Genomic DNA, 7814 nt, shown 5'->3' with positions numbered 1-7814 from the left:
ATATATATATATATATATATATATATATATTCAGTATAATCATATAAATAAGATTTGGAGATGGTAATTTTATATGCAAATATATAGCTTTATCCTTTTCTTGAAAAGTAAAGAAGTTATTTTTTATAGACTCTCGACTCATGTAAAACATATAAATATAATATGAAAAAATACACTATGCCGAAGAAGTCAGGTAGAAAATAGTAGTAAAAGAATAAAAGATAACATCTATTCGAAAAATAAGATAGTATGAAATCAGTAATAGTAATAATATTGATACGATAAACTAGACAACGATCGACTACTTACTACAACTTTCTACCCTGATTCATGTTCTCAATATCTTTCAATCTACAGTCATGTCCTCAGTGAAGTGTAGGTGTAACATGTCCTACCTAATTATCTATCTCCAATACTTCTTCGATATTTCTCTATCTCTCCTCAAATTCACCATATATATATAGTCAACCTCTCACACCACTTTACTGAATCGGTGTGTCTTCTCTTCACACAACTAAACTATCTAAACCTTATATCAATCTTGTACATCATGTGGCGCCCACTCCCTCACTGTCATGAATATCTCCTACTATATTCACACATCCATCTCAACATTTTCATATATTTTTGCTACTTTTATCTTCTAGATGTCTGTACAACGCTCTACCCCATACAACATATAATTTATTTAATAATCACATTAACTTAATTATCTTAAAATTTTGATGACACATTCTTGATTGTTATAACTTTCTTTCGTCATATTTATACGTGTTGAATTTAAAATAAAAGCTTGGTGCACTAACCACTTATTATAAGCAAGGTTCGAAAAATAATCAGACCACAAAAATCTATTATATATGACTTTACTTCGTATATCTATGAGATACCATTTTAAAATAATAGATGCAACACGAGAAATTCCCAAAAAAAATTGACAATATTATAAAAGCTAAAATATAACGTCTTCTCTATCAATAATAATAAATAACAAAATTATAGGTTTGTATACCATTATTTACAAAGCTAGTTATGAGTAATATTAAATAATTTCTCAGACCGTTGGTGAGAATTCATTTATTTCCGTTGAATTTAATCAACGCAACGGGACCATTTGAGATCAGACAAAAATGTGTTTTTTTTTTCATTTAACTCTCTCTTTAAATTCACGTAAATTGTTGGCTTTAATTACATTGTTAATTAGTATATTAATAAATTTTAAATTATGATAGGAGTATATCTTATGGTTAAAGAAAAAGACAATGTATCTTATGGACAAAAGACAAATCTACCTCCTATAAAATAGAGACAAAAATAAAGATTACGTGAGATTCTAAATTAATTAACACGGCAAAAAGAAATAGAATATAATAAACTATAGACGGTAATGGTCTCAAGCTAATATACAATAATATTTAAATTTAAATTTAAAATTAAAATTAAAATTAAAATTAAAATATTAAAAATATTGAATTTACGTGAACTCATAAGCTTTAGAGTTGTGTAATATGCTAATATCCTAGCAAATAAAGTCATTATTTGTGTTAATATTCGAATTTGTAAGTATGAGAATCTATGAAAGAACACTCAAATGTCACTTCTTCCTTCGGCATATATCTTGAGAAGGATATCCTTTTAAGATCGAAATGCCTATTCAAACATTTGTGGACACATACAACAAAAACTTCAGCTTTAATTATAAAATAAATTGAAAAAAAAAATTATTATGATGCCCCAGGCCTAGCTCGAGTGGCAAAAGGTGGAGGATTTATGGCTTAGGTAGCAGGTTCAAGCCCCACACCATGTAAAGCGAAGCCCGATATTTAAGTGGAGAAGGGTAGAGAAGAGGGCCCATCATCCACCAAGTTTAGAAGACTGTGATTAGTCCAAAGGGCGGGTCACAGATGGATTTCTCGGTTATCAAAAAAAGAAACTTATTACGATCATCAATGTAAAACAACATTGCTCAACATTTGATCCAAAGAGCGGGTCATAGACCAATTTCTCGAGGTTACACTATAGGTTTGCCTCTAATAAATTGTGATTTACTCCAAATGATCCAGGTTGGATAGCTAAAAGTCCAAGTTGTTCATTTATTTTATGATTAAATCTACAAGTAACGTTGTCACCGTCATAAAAAGTCATAATGTTTTTCTCATTTTGGTTCAATTTTAAACATTAAATAAAAAATTGTACAATATTAAAATAATTTCCAACCAAATTTAAGACAGAGAATTGACAGCTTCTTCGAAAACAACTTGAGATCAGATACCAATAAAAAAATTGCGCCGATTATTTAGCTGTTTTTAGATTCGTGTATCGATACTATATGATTAAAATAAAAATAAAATAATTAAACCTTTTAAAATATTTAGAATATTTGATTTATGAATTGTATAGAAAATTTAAATGTAAACCAAGTTAGAGTGTGATTGATTTTGTCCAATTGTTGCAATTTCATTCATTGACGGAGTCAAGTTACAAAATCTCTCGTGTCATTCATTTAGTTATTGTGATTTCTGATTAAGGATTAAAAAAACATTTAAAAATCATCATAAGAGTCAGTTCCACTTTCCTTTTAAAAAAATAATCTATATATTACCTGAAAAGAACTGAAAGAGGAGAAGAAGGGAGATCAAATTCACATTATTGCGAAAAAAATTCTCGTCTATAACATTAAGTTATAAGTCCTAGCACGTTGGCCCGTTACACTTTCCATCAAGGTTTTCACATGAGGGACCTAGATTATTTATTGTTTCCATGAAAGTATAAGTGAACGGTCAATAATTATTGAGAAAATTTAAAAGAGCCGAGTCTGAACAATATATATATCTACTTATTACGAAACTTCTACTTATTACGAAACAAAAAAATAAATATCTTGGTAAGCTTATATCCTTATCGTAGGTTAGTGTATGGTTAGAATTTCCCTTTCTAAATCATACCTTGAATTGTACCTTGTAAGTTTAAAGTTACTCCAACATAAAAATTATAAAGTAAGGAAATCATGCAATAAAAGTTGTAATTTGGGTTACAATTTGATATACAAAACATTTTATATTAGTAGGATTTGAGAAAGGGTTGTAGACATGCATATTCTACTTTAAAATGCAAGTATTATTGACTGTTTTCACAACTTACATTTGTAACCTATAAATTACACAATTAAAATTTTACTGTTACTATTCTTGAATGAAAAGTAACTAATTTTAGTGAAACTTATTCTTGTTCAATATTCATTGATGAAATTAGGCCTAATTGTATGAAAATTTCTTGTGATTCCCCTTCTTTATTTTAGACTGTCTAAAATTTTATGACTGCTACAACAGTGGTTGATGGCACTAGATAATGGAGAAGAATCCAACTTTAAAAATTAATTTATTATGAAAAATGCTTTTAATCAAAAGTATTTTTTTAAATAACGATTTAGGTTTGCTTAATCAATTTGAAAGGTTTTCTTTAGTAGTATTAGACAATAATTTGTATTCGGATAATGTTGAATGCTTCTCGATTTAGCTTCTGAAAAATAATTTTTATTATTATTCAAAAACATTTATTGTTTCTAAAAACTTAATCAAACACTTCAACTCTAAGAAAATAAACACTGAAGTTAATTTTAATCACCACGTTTCAATCTCGAATTACTTAAAGTTTGATTATAAATATTCGCTATTATTCATATATATTACTACACAAAAGAAAATTAAATTATCGATGAATTTTATTATTTAGCGATATAAGTTGTTTATATAATCTATATAGTGTGTATGTTACATTTAATTCAACCCAATTAAAGTATTAACAATGAAATAACAAATAACAATTCCTACTAAATCAGAAAAGAAAAAAGAAATTAATTCATGCAAATTCACAATAAAACAAAGCTACGCAGCCGCAATTGCCAAAGAAAAAGTTACAAAAGAGAGTGGAAAATGTAATTGAGTCAAAAGGTTGTTTCTTCCCATTCTTCATAGTAAGTTTCGAATTTAAATTTTGAGAATAAAAAAAATTCTTAATTAGAAGTGCACTCCCAAATGAGCCTTACACGATATAAGTTCAGATTAATCAAATTTTAATGTGAATATAAAAAAAATAAAAAAAATAAAAAGATTGGAGAGCTTTCGATCAATTGGAATATTGAAACTTAAGAAATTTGGACGGCGATTGTAACCATAATGAAAATAATGTCTAAAGTTGTGAATTGTGATGCGGTGACAAATATTACGTTATTTTTAATTAGAGATTTTAACTTTGAGTTTAAAAACATAAAAATTACCTTTTGTAAGACGTATTTTTAGTCAAAAGTGAAATTTTACTATACAAAATTGAATTAATTGAAGCTTAAAGCAGGTATCAAACATCGAGTCGGAAAAATGATAAAGAGACTTAGGAACGACATAACGTATCAATTACATGTTAGTTGCCATTTTTCTGTTCTTCTTTTGTCACATTGATTGGAATTGATTTTTTGTATGTTAAATATAATTTTTTTAAAAGTTTTTGTATGTTAAATATAATTTTTTTTAAGTTTCTTTCATGTAGGCCCTATAATTTAAAATTATTAGTTTCCTATATTTGTTGAAAAGAATGTTTAGTATATATTGTTATAATGTTAAATCAATCAAATTAACAACATTTCAATTACAAATTTGTTATGATAGCTTATATGAAACATTACATCCAATATTCAGAAGACTCATCATAATAAAAGATATTTTTGCTATACCAATCCATATGTTTAATTTGGACATGAAATCAAATTAGATACGTTATTTTGGATAAAAGTGTACTATAAACTATAGTTTAATTCATACTTGCACAATATTATAGGATGTGACGATCTACTTTAGTCTAAAAAAGGACACACATTGAGGTAAATAGACTTAGACCGAACCTTTCTATGTCAACAAATTTTGACTCTTCACAAGTGGATTCGTCTTTCTACACTCATTCTTCCTAAATTCCCGCTTATGAGAATATACTGAATATGTTATAATTATTGTTAATTCGTAAAGTTTGTTAGACAAGTTGATTCGGACCTTTTATTGTACCGTTAAGGACTTTCTCCTCTCTCTATTAATTGCATTTACATCATTCAAGAGTAAGCAACATAGAGCAATCAAGGAAAAATAATTAGTGTTCCAACCATGTGTGCTATTGTATTTCTAATTTTATTTATTAAATCTCTCCTCAATTAAATTAGATAAGAATCCTAATATTTTGCTGATTTATCATAAATAATTTTTCCCTCCTAAACCCATATAAAATAGGACTAAATATTCTATTAGATTCTTTTAATTACCAACCTTAACGTATATGGATTACGATAAAATAATATATAAAAAGGTAAAATTCTTAGTTTTTTCATACTCTCACTCATCACTCTTCTCCAATTATATTTTGTTTCTTTTCTTCGATTATTACTTTTCTCCACTTATATTTGTTAAGTTTTTTGGGAAGAAGGGAAGGAGAAGATTTGGACATAATACATTATCCACCCTATTATGTGCAACTATTGTTTGTCGTTGATATAGCTCACATAGAATACGCTAGGTATCCAAATCATTGTAACCTAACAAGGAATAATACAAATACACTAAAATCAATAAATTAATATAGGTGGGATCATGATATTTTATTATTTTATAGAGATATTATTTAATCGATAAATTAATATTTATTAATTTAAAAAATGATTTGAGATTTAATGAAGGTTAATTTTGATTATATCAAAATTATTGTATCTTGCTAATTTATGAATCATATTTATTGATTTTACATTAAAAAATATATATTATACATAAAATATAACGAATACATCAAAATCATTGTATCTTACTAATTTATGTATCATATTCATTGATTTCACAAAAATATTAAATAATTGTCCAGCCCATAATATTAAATATTGAAGCTATTTTTGGATATGGTTTAAAGAAATTTCCTATGTTGCTTATATAGTTTTTTTTTTCACCATCATACATCGAATGTTTTTAATAAAAATACAATGAATAATAATTGATTATTATGAAACAATGAACATTATGTATTATTTTACAATGAATTGAATTCTTGAATTTCTTGACAATGAGTAGAGATAAATGTTGAATTGTTTTTCTTGCCACCCAACATGACATCCAAAATTCAACCTTGTGATGCTGGGATAATAAGAGCTTTCAAGATGTATTATTGTAACAAATTTTATCGTAGGATATTAAAATGCTATGAAGTGGGACAAACTGATTCAGCAAAGATTAATGTTTTGGATGCTATCAATTTTGCAATCCTTGCTTGGACAACAAATGCTCAGCAAGAGACAATAACAAATTGTTTTCGACACTATAAAATTACCCCGAGGGATGTAATCTCAGAGAATTTGAATGAACCCACTTGTGAAAACGTCATTCATGAACTTGAGGTCATGATTAATGATCTCGGTTACCACAATAAAATAAATGTCAATAACCTGTTGGATTATCCGAGTGAAAGTGATACATGTTCAGAGGTTCAGAGCTTAGAAGAAATTATGGATACCATCGGAAAAAACAATGTTGATGATGAAGTTGAAGATGATAATATACCTTTGGAACCAGTTACGCATAAGGAAGAACTTATCACATCTAGAACTCTTCACAATTTTATGGTGCAATTTGGAAAAACAACACCGGAGCTCTTGGATGCAATTAAGAAAAGTTAGAGATTGAGCTTCAACTAGATTTAAATTTTAAAGAAAAAACAAAACACAATAGAATCATATTTCACTAAATTGTCTTAGATATATTTGTACTTTTAAAGAATTATTAATTTATGTATTAATGGGTCCATATATTTATATAGGGGTCATCTAGAAATATATTATCTTATTATCTTATCGAAATTGGTGATTTTTTCATTGGCCCAAATCGGGACCAGAGGAAAATATTATTTTAGAGAGATTATTAATTTATTGAGTAATAATTTATAGAGATTTTACTGTATTGTGAATTTGTAAATTTTGTAAAAATCAAAAAGAATAATTGCAATGTAATTTTTTTTTTAAAAATGTCTGGAAATTATATCTTACATTATACTTAATTTGTTATTTCGAAAAATGGTTATATTTGCCCTTGTACACTTAGAAAAGTGTTATATTTATTCTTAGTCATACTTTCTTGATATATTCGTGCTTGTCATCCAACTTTGGATCCATATTTCCCCTTGGACCAGTTAACAGTTAAGTATTATGTCACCACTTTTCTTATCCTACGTGGCGCTTACACAACTCCTACATGAATATATTTTTATTATAATTAAAAAGTCTACTTCCTATTTAATATTTTATCCGACCACTTAAATAAAACCCGACCCACCCAGTTTGAAAAACCCGTTAACCCTAACTCCACTACCTATACAGTACCCACCCAATTTGATAATAGATTCAGAGGAGCTAGCTACTAAAAACCTGCTCCTCTACTTAAGCAAGACATGGAGTTTGCAAAGGATGGTTTCTCTGTTAATTTTGCTCGTATTTAGGTACTGGAGTTAGGGTTAATGGGTTTTCAAATTGGATGGATAGGGCTTTATTTAAGTGGGTCGGATAAAATATTAAATAAAAAGTAAACTTTTAATTATAATAAAAATATATCCACCGTAGTAGCAATGTAATCATTAGCATAAGAAAAGTGGTGATATAATATTTAATTGTTCAAGGACAAATATGGACTCAAAGTTGGATGGCTAGGTATAAAAAAAAGTATGACTAAGGATAAATATAACCCTTTTCTAAAAATTGTATCTTATCGGTTAAATCCATCATTAGGTGACAACAAAAAAGA

Source organism: Solanum tuberosum, unplaced genomic scaffold, assembly GCF_000226075.1.
Source record: "Solanum tuberosum cultivar DM 1-3 516 R44 unplaced genomic scaffold, SolTub_3.0 scf00505, whole genome shotgun sequence".
NCBI classification, from domain to species: Eukaryota; Viridiplantae; Streptophyta; class Magnoliopsida; order Solanales; family Solanaceae; genus Solanum; species Solanum tuberosum.
This window is presented reverse-complemented; position numbering follows the sequence as displayed.